Below are 18312 nucleotides of genomic sequence, written 5' to 3'. Positions count from 1 at the left end.
ATGATCCATGATTGTCCTGAAGTCATTACACATTCCTCATCTCCAGCTTCAGTTGTATGCTCAGATTTTCTTAGAAAACTTTCCCTTCAAGTGGCAATTCATATCAGTGCCACCCCCCTGCCCTGAAAGCCCACTTTCTTCTCATTCTCAGCAAACGTCTTTGGCTCTTATTTCCTAATGGCTATTGAGTCTGTTAGGTGTGAAGTCGCTTAAACCTGCTGTCTCTCACAAATATCCCAGTACATGTGTACCCAGTCAGCCTTTCTCTGCTTTATTTTGGTTTCCTTGGAAATAATGCCACGCTTCCCATCCAAACTCTGCCTTGCATCTCTGGATCATAACCCCATTCATCGCCCTCCTTTATCCGTCTTCATCAGTCTTTCCTCTACAACTTCTATGCCTTCTATAGACATTCAAGTTTCTCCCAGCATTCAAAAACAAAACAAAACCCCCCAAAGCAAACACACAAATAAAAAAAAAATTCCACTCAATCTTATCACTCTAATTTTTAGTTAGGGCTCCATCTGTCTTTACATCATTATCTTGTTTTCTCCTCAGTCCTTGTATTTATTGATTTTACATTTTTCATAATCACCAACGACATCATACTAAGGTTTAACGGGCATTTGTCAGTTTTGACCTCCTTTCATTTCTTCAGCTTTCGGCATTACCATGATTTCCTTTTATCTTATCTCTTCCATTCTTTTCTAGGATAGTACTTATCTGTTTTCCTCTGGTAAGACTGTACAATGGCAAAATTGGGAACTTAACAAAAAAATGTGAAGATGTGACTGTGTTATATATTGCTTTGATATAACTCTATAGAAAATGAACACATGTAGGCCCAGTGGAATAGACCATTCACATCTGTTTTGGTTGTACACTATTGCTCTGACATCTTCCTCTAAATAACAAAGAAGGATGTGAAACACCCTATTGTAAATCCTCTCATTCCTACAGCTATCACAAAAACTCCTCCCCTGAGAAATGGGCCCAATGAAAACCAGAAAGAAAAAATGTTCCTCTTAGGCAAAGTAATGCCTTTTGAATACCATGTAATCTTTTTTGTGTGTCTAGCATTCACTGTCATAAGCAAAGTCAGAGAATTCCATATGGTGGGTTACAAGGCAGGGCATAGCCACCCACCCCATCTAGCCGGCTAAAGGCAAAGACCTTAGTGTGGAAATCAGGAGTGCCTTTTCAGGAGACAGTCTCCCAATTGTGGGAAAATTTGATAAGGATGCTTTCTAGAATTTTACAAGTCCTTGAAGTTACATGTAACTTGAAGAAGCTAGTTTGATAGGTTAAAAATCTGTTTCTAAAAGATTTAAGTTGTTCACCTATTTTTTTAATCTCCCTAGTTTTGCTTGATTTCTAGGCTTATTAATTCTCTGCCTCAGGTTTCTTATCTATGAAATGAGGATAACAACAGTATGTATCTCAGAGGGTTGTTTTGAATATTAAATATGTATCTATTTTATGTGTTAACTACTATTACTATTTTGTACTTTCTAATTTCTATCAGCTTTATTTTGGGTCTCACATACATAAATCATTGAGGAAAATTCACTTTCTCCTACTGATTAAATTGTTTCCTTGAAAGCACAACCACAAATAGGCAAATAAACAAACACTTTAATCTTACAAATGATGAGAGACTAGGAATCTCATCACCCCAGGTTTCTCATGACTTGAAGCAGATAAGGGTGCCTAACAGAGTTGTGCAGATTAAACGATAAATTGTGTGATGTGCTTGATACAGAAAATTGCTTCCTGTTTTAATTATGGCAATCCTGATTTGCAGAATCATTATTCAGTGCTGTGATTCTGTGTTTATTCTGTTTGCATTAACTGCAGTTAGTAGTGGTAGTGATGTGAGTAATAACTGTAAGAGTGATTTCTGTATTGCTCTACTCGATCAGATTTAGAAAAAAATTCAATCTAGTCAATGCCCTTCTCTTGTACATTTTTTTCTTATTGATCAACCCTGCTGTTCTTTTTCAGATGTTATCTCAGCTTCTTAATCTTAACTTCTAGACTATTACTCAGGCAGATTTTTACAAAATTTTAAGAAAATAGTCAACTCCATTCATTGGTTTCATTCACATATACAGTCAAAATAGTTTTCTATGGATATAAACCTTTTAATCTTTTGATATTTGTAATTGTTCAAAAAAATATTACCTTGTAGAGATTCTAGACTTTCTCTCACTATCTTGGTACATGTACATTTCCTTTCTGTCATGGTGGGGGAGTGTGTAGGTGTGTGTGTGCATGTGTGTTTGTGTGTGTGTGTGTGTGTGTGTGTGTGTGTGTGTGGTGTTTGGAGTAGAGAAATAGATTCTAAGGGTTAAATAGTCAACATTACATAGAATAGATTAACACCAATTAGTAATACCAATGAATTTAAGGACCTGATAGAGGAAACCCTTCCTTCTACTTTCCCACAGTGCTTGTATGGTACTCTGATTTCCTGCAGTTGTCAACATTTGTGTTAGTTCTTTGAAATTAGATCAGACCATTCTTTAAATAGTTACCATTTTAATTCAAGTTTAGTAATATCCATAAAGTGACAACTAGAAGCAAGAGAAAGCCACCATAAATAATGTCCCTTGGGATATTAAATTTAAAATCAATAAGCTAGTAGAAAGGAGTATTAGATGGAGAAATTCATTCTCTTTGGAGCTTCAGAACTTTCCCTCAAAATGTTAGGTGTTTACCTGCTCTGGAGCCAAAACCCAGGCAAGTATGCAAAATACTCACCATGAGGAAAATGACTGCATTCTTCACATCAACAGGGATCAGAAAAGTTTAGGCATTCCTAATCCCTTCCAAACAGGTAATTTGGCAGAATAGATTATACTGTGCCTGATTTTATCTCCTAAATTTCCTTTCCAAAGTTATTAAACATGAGTATTCATAACATGGAACATTTGTGAAAAGAGCATAGAAATCCTGCAAATGTCTTAAAAAGTATATATTTCTTAGGGTAAATGCCATGTAGCAAGTCCCCCCACCCCGGGTAGTTCTATGGTTATTTTAAAGTTATTCTCCATTTAATTTAAAGATATATTAGCGGGGGGGGGGGGGAGAAAAAAATAAAGATATATTAGCATTCTTATTCTTAATATTTTGTAATTACCCCTTATATTTGCCTGATGGATTATTTTACAGAACACTTTTACTCTATTATCTCCTTATCTATCCTCTTAGCATTTCCACACTGTACTGTGCAGAATTTATATCAAGGTAATATTGTTCTTTTTTTATATTTATGGTTTTTATTTACATTCTAATTAGTTTATGTACAGTGTAAATAAACTTTACATTACTTTTAGGAGAATTCAGTGGTTCATCATTACATATAACACCCAGTGCTCATCCAACAAGTGCCCTCCTTAATGCCCACCCCCCATCAGCCCATCCCCCTGCCCACTCTCCCTCAGTTTGTTCTCTGTAAGGGTAATATTGTTCTGATTTTGGCCTTCCAACTCAGTTTTGGAGAATTCTGAGGGCATGGAGATATATCTTTAGTTTTGCTAGTTTTTTTTTTTCAAGTATACTCAGTAGGAAGAATATTTTTCTTTCTTTTTACTCTTCTATTTTCCTTATTAATAAAAAGTTAGCAACCAAGATAATTACCGCATTACATCCAAGCTTATGCTGAAGCATTAGTACCTGTTTCAAAGGATGTAGGTGCGATATGCGGAACTTAAGACTTGAGAGATACTCCTACTCAACACTGGTCCTGTGTTGTTTTCTTTTCTTCCTGTTTTCCCCACTTCTTTTGCTCATGTTTCATACCTTTCTCTCAGTACCTTAAAGTTAGTAAATAACACACTGGCTGACATTTGTTTATCACAGTATAATTCTATGAACATACCACAGAATTAGTATTCCAAAAACACAGTGTCTAATGCAAAATACCCAGTTAAATCCCAAAGCGAATGCCCAAAGAAACTTATAGAATATTGATAAATGAGCAAATAAAAGACACCATTAAAGGGTACATTTTACATCCAATGAAAAATCAATAAATCACTAAACCAGGAGGAACATCTCATTTTTCAGCATGGATGTGTGTGTTGGTGAGCACTGAGAGTTAAAGAATCAGAACATCTGAGGTCCTTTCCACCATGTCCAGTCCATAGAGCCACCTGAGGTCCCTATGCCATTGTCTAGACCAACTGAGAGCTATGAACCACACAACTTCTCCTTTAAGTAAACAAGAAGTCACTGGGTCCACTGCCACAATCCTCTGATTCTTTCAATACCTCTCTTCCTTAGAACCCTGAGCATATAAATATAATTTGATTTAAACAGGCTGTATTATATAAGCACATTTTCCAGGTGTGATTCTTTTGTTAAAAACAAAGTTATTTACTGACAATAAAACCAATCAGTGGAAATGGGGGAAGGGAAAAATAATGACTGTTCAGCACCAACTTGTACAGAAGGATTACTTGATAAGCATGCAGAGTTGGTTAATACCAAAGATTTCAATTAAATGAATTTATGCACATAAGAAATAAAAATCTTAAATACTTTAATGCTTTTAATGCAATATCTGTAATATAGGAGAATGACTTTCAATCAATTTTTATCATATTTCAGATTATGGCTTAAAAAGATGGAAGACCTATTTTCAATTATAGCCAACTTTGTATTGCAAGCATTTTTCAATTAAGCTACCATTAACATTTTTATAATATTATAAAATATTTTCTTTAGTAATTTTAATTTGAATCATTAGGGATTCTATCCTGAATAGCCTTGAACACACTGTAGACTGGCTATAGGAAATTAATAACTTGAAGCATTGCAGATTTACATAGGTTTAGCTGAGAACTATATGATGTGGATTAAGGAGTTATTATGCTTTTATATAATAACATCACATTTGTATATTTATAATACATTTTATAGAATATCTTTTATTATGTAAAATAAATTAATGTCATTTTTCCAAATAAGTGGATGGGCATAAAATTTCTACTAGAGACTGCTGGGACACATACTAGGGATTTTTCCAAATGAGGTATAAAGAGGGTCTTTTACATGTAATTCCCATCAGTTATTGGTTAGGAGATTGTTCCCAAGGAGGCTGATTGTTCCCTGATATTTCTAACCTGTCATCTGAATATTCAGAGCTAGCCTGGGTCAGAGAAATTCTTCTGGCAACAAGGTGCAGGTGCTAGATGTTAAATGTGCTGGAAGGTGGGCTGGAATTCAAGGAATAGGGGAGCACTCAGAGGATATGGTAAGGCATTGATAGCATCTGTTATGTCTTCTAGAGGAAACATCCTTTCAAAATTGAGAAGTAAATGAAAGGCACTATTGTGTAATGAATAATCACATGGTCACTGTAGGCTAATAGACCAGAAGTCAAATTAAGACTCTGAATATAGTGGCAGGCTAATCTTGGGGAAATTATTTATTTTAAAATTATTTCCCCTAGGCTGGATTTTCTTATTATAAAATGGAGAATATGGCACCTACCTTAAAATTTGTAGAGCTTAAATGACTTAATATTTAAGAAGTGTTTACCACAGAGGCTAGTACTCTAAACAATAAATATTAATGTACTCAGAAGGTAGTTTGGCATTTAAAAATACCCTTAGTATGTCATTTATCAACCTTATTCTTATGCAAGAAATCTGTTCTAAAGTGTCTCTCTCTGGCAACTGTTCATCTGACCTGAACTGGTCTAATTATAGGGAATACACAGCCTAAGGGGTTTGTCCATTCTAGCTTAGGGCACCATCAATGGCTAATATGTTCCTTTTTATGTTGGAAATGAAATAATTTTCCAATAAATAGTCTCATGGATTAAGGGGACCTCAGACCCACCTCTAATATTTGTGGGACCTGTGGCGTGAAAATGGAGGATCATACACCCCTTGTCTAAAAGTTACAATCAAACTAACACAATTGATACATACAATATTTTTTTATTTTTCTATTCTAAAAATGTAGCCACATAATGAGAAAATGGAAATATATGTTAAGATACCATTTTTAGTGGATTGAAAGTTGTCAAAATATAAACAGTTAAGTAAACAATCTTATTGTGTTTGTTTGAATATTCAATTATTGATACACCAGTGGTATTTGAGTGGTTAATAAATTCAGAATGACATAATTCATGATTATGTTAATTCTATACAAACTTAGCTTTTACTTTACCAGCACCCTTAATTGTTGTTAAAACCAAAATTTTAACATTTTTATTTCCTTGACAGTAATATTAAATTAGAAAACTTAAACAAATGTTTAACAAAATCAAATGTTTTGGATCATTTATTGAAATAATGGTGTATAATTGTGTATTAGAGCTCAAAGAACAGATGGTGTAATTTTTAAGTCAATTATATTGAGGTATACTTTACAAACAGTGATATTCAACTGTTTAATATCAAGTGTACAGTTGATGAGTTTGACAAATGTTTAAAGTCATGTAACCACCAAAATAATGAAGTTATTTGATATCCCCATTACTCTTAAGAAGTTCCCTCAAGCCCATTTATATAACTCCCTGTAATCAATCCCAGCCTCTTATCAGCTCTTTTTGAGTTATTGTAGTTCTTAGTTATTTTATAGTTATTTTATAGTTTCAATATGGAAAATTGTAGTCTACAGAGACAATAGTCATTGGAATTGACAATAAAATTCTTAAATTTAAAGTTAGGTTTAAAAAAAGAATTATAGGATGAGGAGTTAAGATGGTGGAGAAGTAGGGGGATGGGATTTCCCTCATCCTTCAAACACAGTTGTATTGAAGTCAGCCATGTGTAATACCCAGGAATTCTTTCTGCAGAGACAGAAAAATCTACAAAAGTGAAGGGAAATGGCTTGGATAGACAGAGTTATGTGTATGCGAATTGGGGGACATAAAACAGAGTGGGCACAGAGGGGAGGGATGTCCTTCTATGAAGAGACAAAAGGGAGAGAATGAGAGGCTGTGAATTGTGGTTTTGTGTTAGGACAAGAGAAAAACCTCTCCAGACCACAGACTGGGGAATGAGAAATATGGAGGGTACCAGTTTCTACTTTGCAAAGAGCCTTAGGAGCTGAAGATCAGAATTTTCAAAAGTGCACCACTTACAACGAACAGAAGCCATGACCCTGTGTGCACACCTAGGGGGAGAGAGGAAGCACTGGGGTGCAGTAGTGATCTCAGGGATGCACTGGGAGAGAACAGTCCCCACTCTTGAGTACCATGGGAAGAGGTTTATTCCCCAAGGACAAAGGACTCTGCAGGCACTAGCCAAAGGACCTTTATAGGCAGAGTGGAGTGGTGCTACACCAGAACAGAATCCACATGGTGCAGGGCCCCTTAAGACATGAGGTTTTGAATGCCAGCTCAGTGCCTAGGAGGCACAGGAAACTGTGGAACAGAGCAAGTCGACCAACTGCACTACTCTGGAGGGCTGCCTGAACAGCATGGTTTGAGACAGTCTGGGGAGGAGAGACTGGGGTATCCCCATTTTTCTCCCCAACACCAACCAGTGGGTCTTCAGGGAACAGGACAGCAGCACCAGTGGAGGCCAGGCCACTTACACCAAACCCACTGATCCATCAAGAGCTAACAATTGTAATTGTTTATGCACCCAATGTGAAAGAACACAAATATATAAATCAATTAATCACAAACATAAATAAATGTATAGATAATAATACTGTGGTTGTAGGGGACTTTAATACTCCACTTACAACAATGGACAGATCATCTAGGCAGAAAATCAATAGGGAAAAAATGGCTCCGAATGACACATTGGACCAGATTGAACAGATATATTCAGAACTTTTCATCCAAAAGCAGTACAATACACATTCTTTTTGAGTGCACATGGAACATTCTCCAAAATAGATCACATCCTGGGTCACAAAACAGCCCTCAACAAGTATAAAAGGATTGAAATTATACCATGCATATTTTCATATCACAATGCTAATAAACATGAAATCAACCACAAGAAAAAATTTGGAAATCCCCCAAATACATGGATGTTAAAAAACATCATACTCAAGAATGAATGGGTCAACCATGAAATTAAATAACAAATTAAAAAATATATAGAAGCAAATGAAAATGAAAACACGACAGTCCAAACCCTTTGGGATGCAGCAAAGGCAGTCCTGAGAGGAAAATACATAGTAATTCAGGCCTAACTCAAGAAGCAAGAAAGGTCCCAAATACACAACGTAACTTCACACCTAAAGGAACTAGAAAGTCAGTAGTAAAGAAAGCCCAAAGCCAACAGAAGAGAAACAATAACGATTAGCGCAGAAATAAACAATATAGAATCAAAAAAAAAAAAGTAGAATAGATCTATAAATCTAAGAGCTGGTTTTTTGAAAGAACACACAAAATTGACAATCCCCTAGCCTGACTTCTCAAAAAGGAAAGAGAGAGGACCCAAATAGATAAAATCAAGAATGAAAGAGGAGAAGTCAAAACCAACACCACAGAAATACAAACATATATTAGATAATACTATGAAAAATTATATGCCAACAAACTGGACAATCTGGAAGAAATGGACAAATTCCCAGACACTCACCCACTACCAAAACTCAAATGGGAAGAAATAGAAAATTTGAACATACCCATAACCAATGAAAAAATTGAACCAGTTATCAAAAATCTCCCAGCAGGGGTGCCTGTGTGACTCAATTGGTAAAGTGTCCAACTTTGGCTCAGGTCATGACCTCATGGAGCCCCACATTGGACTCTGTGCTGACAGCTTGGAGCCTGGAGCTTACTTCAGATTTTGTGTCTCCCTCTCTCTCTGCACCTCCCCTGCTTGTGCACTTGCGCGCGCGCTCTCTCTCTCTCTCTCTCTCTCTCTCTCTCAAAAATAAATAAACATTAAAAAAAAATCTCGCAGCAAATAAGAGTCCTGGGCCAGATGGCTTCCCAGGGGAATTCTACCAGATATTTAAAGCGGAGTTAATACTTATTCTTCTTAAACTGTTCCAAAAAGACAGAAATGGAAAGAAGTCTTCCAGACTCATTCAATGAAGTCAGCATTACCTTGATCCTCAAACCAGACACAAACTCCACTAGAAAGGAGGATTATAAGCTGTAATCATCAGGACAGTGTGGTATTGGCACTAAAACAGACACATAGACTAATGGAATAGAATAGAGAACCCAGAAACTGACCCACAAATATATGGCTGACTGACCTTTGACAAAGCAGGAAAGAGTATCCAAGGAGAAAAGACAATCTCTTTAGCAAATATTTCTGGGAGAACTGGACAGAAACATGCAGAAGAATGAACCTGGGTCACTTTTTTATACCACACACAAAAATAAATTCAAAAGGGATGAAAAATCTAAATGTGAGACAGGAAACCATCAAAATCCTACAAGAGAAAACAGGCAGCAACCTCTTTGACCTCGTCCAGAGCAACTTCTTACTTGACATGTCTCCAAAGGCAAGGGAAATAAAAGCAAAATTGAACTCTTGGGACCTCGTCAAGATTAAAAGCATCTGCACAGCAAAGGAAACAATCAACAAAACTAAAAGGCAACTGACAGAATGGGAGAAGATGTTTGCAAATGACATATTGGATAAAGGGTTAGTATCAGATATCTATAAGGAACTTACCAAACTCAACACCTAAAAAAAAAAAAAAATAACCCAGTGAAGAAATGGGAAGAAGACATGAATAGACACTTTTCTAAAGAAGATATCCAGATGGCAAATAGACACATGAAAAGATGCTCAACGTCACCCATAATCAGGGAAATACAAATCAAAACCACAATGAGATACCATCTCACACATGTCAGAATGGCTAAAATTAACAACTCAGGAAACAGATGTTGGTGAGGGTATAGAGAAAGGGAAACCTTCTTGCACTGTTAGTAAGAATGCATACTGGTATAGCCACTCTGGAAAACAGTATGGAGTTTCCTCAAAAAATTCAAAATAGAATTACCCTAAGACCCAGCAATTGCATTACTAGGAATTTGTCCAAAGGTTAAAGGAGTGCTGATTCAAAGGGGCACATGCACTGATGTTTATAGCATCAGTGTCAACAATAGCCAAATTATGGAAAGAGCCCAAATGTCCACCAACCAATGAACGGATAAAGAAGATGTGGTATATATACACAATGGAATACCACTCAGCGATGGAAAAGAATGAAATCTCGCCATTTGAAACAACATTGATAGAACTGGAGGGTATTATACTAAGCAAAATAAGTCAGAGAAAGTCAAATATCATATGATTTCACTCATATTTGGAATTTGAGAAACTTAACAGATGACCATAGGGAAGCGAAGTAAAAAACAAGATACAAACGGAGAGGGAGGCAAACCCATAAGAAACTCTTAAATACAGAGAACAGACTGGGTATTGATAGGGGTCGGGTTTGGGGGTGTGTGGAAGGCGGGTGATGGGCATTGAGGAGGGCACTTGTTGGGATGAGCACTGAGTTTGTATGTAAGTGATGAATCATGGGAATCTACTTCTGAAGCCAAGAGTACACTATATGTTAGCTAAATTGAAAATAAATAAATAAATAAATAAATAAATAAATAAATAAATAAATAAATAAAAACGATTGTTTCAAAAAAAAATAAAATAAACCCCATTTGCCATGTAAAAAATTAAAAAAACTATAACAGGAATTATAGGGTTAAAACAATATGCTCAAACATTGTAATGGGGTAGCAAACAGTAAAGTATGATCATTCTAAAATATTGCAAAATATTTTAATTTCATTTAACAAATTGCCATCTTACATTGCCATTTTCACCATCTCTTATGGCAGTATTCCATAGATTATTGTTTACATTCTTCTTTCAAAATTTTCAATGCTGGAATATTATACAGAAAATAAAAGTAGCAGTATGGTGCCCATTTTTTTTCAAGCTTATCTTCATATACTTTGATCTATAATTGCCAGAAAATATTATTCTCTTTAGAAATCAGTGTTGAAATTATTTGTACATGAATCTTATTCTTCATAATCATGGTTATAATGTTCATTTCCTTGTTCTGATTATCTTGTTTCTTTATTGGAATGTTACTTATGTTGCATTTTTCCAGTCAGATATGTTAACTTTTTTTTTTTGCTAAGCTTTATGATATTACTAAAAATAAGTAAGTTTATAACAAATAATGTGAACAGTGCAAATTCAAACTTAAGCTTAGTTTCTGGCAAAAGACCATAATTCACTCTATTTGAAGATCACTCTTGTTTCATTTGTTTCTTCTATTTGTTTCTTCTATATCTTATCTAAAATATATCTAATATTTTTATTTTGGTGATTTTCAACAGAACTACAGAATAGAAAATGAGAAGCAAGCAAGCAAAAAAAAAAAAAAAAAAAAGCTTAGCAGCACCAGCCAAAGATACTCTATTCTGCAAGACTTTATGGCATCTTGCTATTGGAGAGGAAGGATGCACAGGTTTAATAGTTTCTGTTCTGACTCAACTGTCTCCATACCTGAAATTCTTCTTTTAGTTCAAAGCAGTTACCTAAAAAGAGGTTAGTGGCACAATCCAAACCTTCAAAACTTTTGGCCAAGGTTACCTTTTTTTTCAAAAATGTAGGGCAAGATCTTTAACAGATTTTGAGTTCATTTTCATGTATGGTATCAAAAAATGGTCCATCTTCCTTTTACATGTAGCTGTGAAGTTCTCCCCACCATTTATTGAAGAGACCATCGTCTTTTTTCCCTATTGTATATTCTTGCCTTTTTAGTCGAAGATTAATTGACCATATAACTGTGAGTTTATTTCTGAGCCCTCCATTCTGTTCCATTGATCTACGTGTCTATTTTAATGCCAGTATCATATTGTTTTGATTACTACAGGTTTGTATGTATCTTGAAATCTGGTATTGTGGTGCCTCCAGCTTTGTTCTTCTTTCTCAAGATTGTTTTGGTTATTTAGGGTCTTCTATGGCTCCATACAAGTTTTAGTATTATTTGTTGTAGGTTTGTGAAAAATGCTGCCAGTATTTTAATAGGGATTGTATTGAATCTGTAGATTGCTTTGGGTAATATGGACACCTAAATGTGAGAACTGAAAGCATAAAAATCTTAGGAGAGAGCACAGGCAGTAATTGCTCTTACATTGGCCACAGCAACATTTTTCTAGATATGTCTCCTGAGGCAAGGGAAACAAAAGCAAAAACAAACTATTGGGACTAAAACAAATTAAAAAGCTTCTGCAGGGGCGCCTGGGTGGCGCAGTCGGTTAAGCGTCCGACTTCAGCCAGGTCACGACCTCGCGGTCCGTGAGTTCGAGCCCCGCGTCGGGCTCTGGGCCGATGGCTCGGAGCCTGGAGCCTGTTTCCGATTCTGTGTCTCCCTCTCTCTCTGCCCCTCCCCCGTTCATGCTCTGTCTCTCTCTGTCCCAAAAATAAATAAACGTTGAAAAAAAAAAATTAAAAAGCTTTTGCACAGCAAAGGAAACCATGAACAAAACAAAAAGACAACCTACGGAATGGAAGAAGAGATATTGCAAATTATATATATGATAAGGAGTTGATATCCAAAATACATAAACGTATACAGCTCAATACAAAAGTCAAACAATCCAATTAAAAGTGGGCATGGGACCTAAATACACATTTTTTCCAAATAAGACATACAGATGGCCAACAGACATATTAAAAGATGTCCAATTTCACTTATCATCAGGGAAATACAAGTCAAAACCACAATTAGATATCATCTTACACCTGTCAAAATGGCTAAAGTCAAAAACTCAATAAACAAGTGTTGAGGATATGGAGAAAAAGGAACCCCCATGCATTGTTGTTGGGAATGCAAACTGGTGTAGCCACTGTAGAAAATATTATGGAGGTTCAGAAAAAAATTAAAAATAGAATTGTCATATGATCCAGTAATTCAACTTTGAGTATTTAACCAAAGAAAATAAAAACACTGATTTAAAAAGATATATGTGCTCCTATGTTTATTGCACAGTTATTTCCAATAGCCAAGATATGAAAACAACCCAAGCATCCATCAATATATGGACAAAGATATATATATACACACACACGCGCGCGCGCGCACACACACACACACACACACACACACACACACACAGAGGAATATTATACAGCCATAAAAAACGATGAGATTGTGCCATTTGAGACAACATAGATGAACCTTGAGGTATTATGGTAAATGAAATAATTCAGAGAAAGACAAATACCATATGATTCCACTCATAAGTGGACTATAAGAACAACAATAATAACAAATGAATAAAAAACCAAAAAGTAGAATCAGACCTATAAATACAAGTTTGTATTTATAGGGGGTGGGGATGGGCAAAATGGGTGAAGGAGAGTTGGAGATACTGGCTTCCAGTTATGAAATGAGTAAGTCACAGGAATAAAAGGCACAGCACAAGGAATACAGTCAGTGATATTGTAATAGCAATGGAACAGGACAGATGGTAGCTATACTTGTGGTGAATATATCATAATGTATAAACTTGTCAAATTACTAAGTTATATACCTAAAACTAATGTAACATTGTATTTCAACTATACTCAAATGAAAAAATGTAAAGCAAGAAATGTGGAAGAATTTCCTAGAGGCCTGAAAGACTGAGTCACAAGAACATGTGTTTGAGCCGTACCAGAACTGCATGCCAGATTCTGAGTGACAGAGGTGCCTGAGTATTCTCTAATACATTTAGTGTGTGTGTGTGTGTGTGTGTGTGTGTGTGTGTGTGTGTGTGTGTGTTTGTGTGTGTGTTCATGTGTGCACATGCACAGTATTCATATCTTCCTAAATCATATGGCTCACAACACAGAAATACCTTGAATGGGTCTAAGGATGGTTACTGGTTGGTCTAATCTCACTTCTTTATGAGTCCTCAAGTTTTGGCGATGGCTATTAATATATTCTATTTTTACAGCTGAACATTGCTAATTTCTTAAACTCTTCTAGTGAAAATGCTTGGTTTACACCGTGACCTGGAATTTGAAGTAAGAAATGGACAACCACAAGGCTCCAGTCAATTAGCAAAAAATTTAGGAGGCCTTTCCTTTTTTCGCTTTTCTCCTTACTTCCAGCTTCTTTCTTGGTATCTCCCCCAGATCTATCAAGCTTTGTCCAAAGAAATGTCCCTTAGTGTGAAATCTTAGCAATGTGTTGTTGCCCACACAGTCATCCAGAGGCTTTAGCTCTTGTAAGAGAAAGATACCGAATCTGTGTTATATACTCTCTCCTACTGCATGTGGCTGACCCATCATACTAGAACTCCTTGATGGGCCCTTTTTATACCTGATTAGTCTTAACCAATTATTTTCTGCCTTTGATACAGTTTCTACATTTTTCTTAACTATTTATAGTTCTCTTTTCTACTTATACACAGAAAAATACATGTCTAAACCTTATGGATAGAAATATAACTAAATTGACAAAGTATAACCCTTGAATACAACAGCTTTCATATTTGACATACTTTCTAGACATATCCACTACTCTGGCTCTCCTTCTCTGTACAGTCTTGAGGCTTTGATCTATCTTTAAAATATGATTGTCAGGGGTGCCTGGGTGGCTCAGTCAGTTGAGTTCCTGACTTTGGCTCAGGTCATGACCTCACGGTTCATGAGTTTGAGCACCGCATCGGGCTCTGTGCTGACACCTCAAAGTCTGGAGTTTACAAAGTCTTACAAAGTTTGTAAGACTCGGCTCCCACATTTGAAGACATGGTTCTGTCTACAGTAAACTAAACCTTAAAACACATTTGGACCTCAGAAATCAGCACTTGAGAGAAGGTAAAAAGTCAACCTTCAAATTGTGCTCTGAAGTTGACCAGGTGTCAAAATTACCTTGTTGAGGGTCACCTGGGTGGCTCAGTTGGTTACATGTCTGACTTTGGCTCAGGTCATGACTTTGTGGTCCATGAGTTCGACTCCCCTGTTGGGCTCTGTGCTGACAGTTCAGAGCCTGGAGCCTGCTTCGGATTCTGTGTCTCCCTCTCTCTCTGCCCCTCCCCCACTCTCACTCTGTCTCTCTCTCTCAAAAATGAAAAACATTAAAAAAATAAAATATGATTGTCAGAGATTAAGCAACTTCAAACATTGAGGTTCAAAGTAAATTGGGAGCTAAAATCTATTTCTTTATACTGTATGTCTAATTTTGCAATCTCTAAACAAATTAGTTTTGTGTAGGTAGCAATTCTATATTGTTGCTACAATTAAATTAGTAATAAAAACCTGGTAGAACCTTTTCCCTTTCCATAAAAATTGTTGTTAAGATAGATTTATTCCTTGAAGTTTGTGTGTGATTAAAACAAGAATGTGGCAAGCATGGTGTATATGAACTAATATCAAACCCAGAAATTCAGATGTGTAACAATACAGTTTTGTATTAGTTCAGAGAAGTGAATAGGATTCCTTCTACCAGAGTCCCAATGGGAAATGTTAAAAGGAAGTAAGCCAAGGGTTTGTTAGTGTGCAGTGATAGGCACTTAAGGAAGATACAGAAGATATAGGGGGGGAGTTTGGGCATGATGGAGGAAAGAATCCCTAGGTTGAATGGAATTTAGAGTATGGTAGAATGTTTTTAAAAGGAGGAAGGCAAACAAGACAGAGATGAGAATTTGGGAAAAGATAGCTACTAATTGTGGTTCTAATGTTAGGCTGAGCAGGAAGGGTAACTATGAGAAAGGTTAAAGATAACAGATATATTACTAAGAAGGGAGAAATGTGTGAATCAACCATTTCTAATGATTTCCACAGTGCCTATGGTAGTATGCAATTATATTGCATATGCAAATTTGTATCAGTATATGCAAGTGTAGGGATTAAAACATATTTTCAGATGATATTCTATACCATACCATCTCACCTTCTATGAAAAGATTTCATTTAAACCATATAAAATTAGAGATCCTCTTATAATATTGAGATTTATCACGACATCACTTCATGGAAAAATTCATATCATTTTGCATATTATGTTAACTTCTTATACCATATTTTGTTACCTCATCAAAATGATATTATGTGTTATTGGGAAAATCCAGGATACTAAAGGACAGATACCAATCCAAAAGTTACTCTGCTATTGGGACTGTGGTAAACGGCACTGCATGAACCCTAGGAGCACAACAAACTAGACCAAGTACATTGGCTTAAGTGCTTCTGAACAATAGTCTCACCTTAATTTTCCTACTGGTGTGCTGAGGAAGAGTATATGCCATTGGTAGCATTTCCTTCTGTGCTTGGAGTAATACCACAGAGACAGTTGAATAATTTATATGCATATTAAAGGGAAGAAAAACTTGGTTATTAAAAATAGACGCTGGAGGTCTCTGGGACCTGTTCTCCTTGTCAAGAATGGGGAATCTTCAGTGCTGGTTCTGAAGTGTCTTCTAGTCCCATCTCACACGACTGTAGTTATTCTTTTTCAACTCACGTCTTCAGATGTCTGGTCTCCAGAGTCTTAAATGATGCTGCATAACTGCTTTCTTGTCAGATTTCTCAAAAACTCATTCTTCAACAAAAGGAAAATAAACTGCTTCTGCTCTTCTCACACTGAATGCCAGAACATTCATCTAAATCCACTTCATAGAACATCTGCTCGTAATAATGTATATAGTGGTGAAGACCTGGAAGCTATTAACATATAACCCAGTGCTGGCCTTTTCTGTATTTTCAGGAACAATAGTGGTCCATAAAGTGGGATGTTGAAGAAAAATTGTTCAAGCCTGTATTATGCACATCCAAAAGCCTAATTATAGCCTTATTCATCTCGTCTTGGACCTCTTTGAGAGCTGCACCCTTCCTTTTGAGACTTAATCATATAAAGACCATTTGTAAAAAAAGAAAAACAAAAGAGTTTACAATCTATTTCATAAGTCGACCAAAGATTTAAACTCAGAATACTGCATAAATTGCTATTCTTTTTTCCTTTATCTTGCCCAGTGATTATCAACCATGGGTGACTTTACTCACAAAGGGAGATTTGCAAATGTCTGGAGGCAGTTTTGATTGTCACGCCTAGGGGTGTGGGGTAACATGCATATAGTGGATAAAGGCCAGAGATACTGCTCAACACCCCACAATATATAGAACACCCACACACATTCACTCACGGTGAAAAACTATCTAGCCCAAACGTCAGTAGTGCCACTGCTAAGAAACTCTAAGCTAGTCCATTATATTTCTGCCCAAGGAGACCCACAAAGCTTGTTTCTTAAATGATCTAGCTCTCTTTGCCCAATAATAAGCCAACTCTGCTTTGTTTCCCCAGTTTAGTGGTGTCTGTAGTTTGATTTGACATGAGGCATAAGACAAAAGGGTGTTTGGTAAGACATAAATTTTTGCATCAGAAGCAATTAGAATATCTGAATGAAGTGAGAAGCTGTTTAATTGGTGTAATCTATTTGCTGCTCAGAATGGTGAAGCCAGTAACCCTGTTTTCTTATCACACATGGCAGGGCATAGTATGAGGTGAGTTTTGGGCTTCTCTTCTCTTGCTACTAAATGTGGAATCTCTGATGGCATCAAGGAAGTTTAGGATTGTTCTAACCATATCCAGGATAAAGAAGTCCTAGGCCCAGTATAATCTCTGTGATGTCTGAAAATCAAAGCTCTGTCATCATGGTCAAGGCCTTTGTGGGATTTATTTTTGAGACAAAAACTCTTCTTATCTTTGTATTTCAAAAATGCTATAAATCTATTTGTTCCAGACTACTTTCATCATTTTTATTTCACTTATGCTTGCTCATTTTTTTCCAGGTCATAATTATTCCCAAAGGTTTGTTCCTGTTTTGCTGTTGTTTTGATTTTTGTTTTTCTTTTTTCTGCAGCTGGAAGGCCCTGCCCTTCATGTCTCATTCTGCCCAATTTCCAGTCTTAAGAACTTCAGCTCAGGTACAACAAAATTCTCTTCTTTAATATGTGGCCATTTCAAGATAAATGAGGTTTCCCTCTTATTAAACTGCTTTTATAATCGCTCTCTACTTTTGAATCAGGGACAGGATCGGAGTCACTTGGAGGGGAGGAGGGCTTACACACTGCTGGCCTCCATTTCTTATAGTGCTCTCCAACCATGAGTATTCTGACACTACTCCACACCCACAATGAAAGCCACTCCTTTTTAGAAATGATGACCTGAAGAACTCTTGAGAACACGTTGTTTAATATTCTTACATTACATATATGTATACATGGCATATATTATTGTCTCCCAAAGCATACTGGAAATGTCAGAGACTTTATCCTATACCCATTAGTAATCTACATCTTGCCTAGTCAAACTGTGCTAAGACATAAAAATATATCAACAATAAATACTTTGTTGAAA

At 36.2% G+C, this 18312-nt stretch overlaps 1 long non-coding RNA gene across 1 annotated transcript in view; it reads left to right on the top strand.

Moving 5' to 3' along the window:
* The window catches only part of LOC123384468, a 126245-nt gene extending 107933 nt beyond the window's left edge, over window positions 1-18312 (top strand). Inside the window, exons 3-4 of the long non-coding RNA XR_006595584.1 lie at window positions 17816-17879; window positions 17981-18312. This is a non-coding gene — a long non-coding RNA (uncharacterized LOC123384468). The remainder of the gene's footprint in view (window positions 1-17815; window positions 17880-17980) is intronic.

The sequence above is a fragment of the Felis catus genome, chromosome A3 (assembly GCF_018350175.1).
Source record: "Felis catus isolate Fca126 chromosome A3, F.catus_Fca126_mat1.0, whole genome shotgun sequence".
Taxonomy (NCBI): domain Eukaryota; kingdom Metazoa; phylum Chordata; class Mammalia; order Carnivora; family Felidae; genus Felis; species Felis catus.
Note: the sequence above shows the minus strand (reverse complement) of the source record. Positions and strands in the feature narration are given on the sequence as shown.